This window comes from Galeopterus variegatus, unplaced genomic scaffold, assembly GCF_000696425.1.
Source record: "Galeopterus variegatus unplaced genomic scaffold, G_variegatus-3.0.2 Scaffold14751, whole genome shotgun sequence".
Lineage (NCBI taxonomy): Eukaryota > Metazoa > Chordata > Mammalia > Dermoptera > Cynocephalidae > Galeopterus > Galeopterus variegatus.
The window spans coordinates 8,796-9,752 of NW_007740862.1; positions in this window are offsets into that span (position 1 = coordinate 8,796).

The following is a 957-nucleotide window of genomic DNA, read 5'->3' on the forward strand; positions in this document are numbered from 1 at the left end:
TTGAATACTTTTGGAAGATTGCATTATTGTGCCCAATTCTTCAATGCTCCCTGGGTCTCCACCCTTTGCTGTGTGACTTTGTGGTTTTTCTCACTAGAGATGGAATATATTTTCCTGTCCCACTGATATTGAGATTGGCCACATGACTTGCTTTGGCCAATGGGTTGTTAATGGACATAATGATGGCAAAGGCTTCAAATATACCTATGGGTTTTGGCTTGCCTTTTTGTGCTTCTGCGTTGCCCTGAACATATGCTGGGTTTTCTGTTGTTCCCAGGATGAGCGACATGTGAAACAGAGCTGCCCCAACCAGTTCACACAGCCAAAGCCTGAGGCTGAGCCATCCTGGCAGACCTGCAGACTTAAGAACGTGAGAATAAATGCTGCTTGTTGCTTGCGCCTCAGTTTTGGGGTAACCTGTTAAGCAGCATTTTTGTGGCAATACTTAAGTGACATATTACTTTTACCAGGGAATGCATTTTACTTATACTGTGATGTTCTGAATTTCATGACTGTATCTATTTGCATATTTTTTAGAGATTCATGCGGAGTAGAGGGAAAATGCTGGGCAAAAGGTGTCTTGTGGGATCCCCTTAGTATGCACCAGGAGGTAAAAACCTACTAAGTATATGTTGGTTGTGCACGCTTAATGATCAATGTTTTTGTTAGAAATGAAGCAGATTGTGAAAAGCCTTTATAGCATAGTATATTATCCAGAATTCTTTTCCAACTAAGTACATTTTCATTGTAGTTCTAGTATAGATTGGAGTGTGGCTCTGGTTATTATAAGCTTACTTTGATAGGCTTTTGAAATTCTGTTTCATATGGTATCCAGCAGATTTCCAGGCAGAAGTCTTCCAAGGGTGAAGTCATCAACACTTTCCTGGAACTTGTCCTGTCTATGAGATTGACTTTGACTTCAATACTCTAGTGATTTCTTTCTTTCTTTCTTTCTTT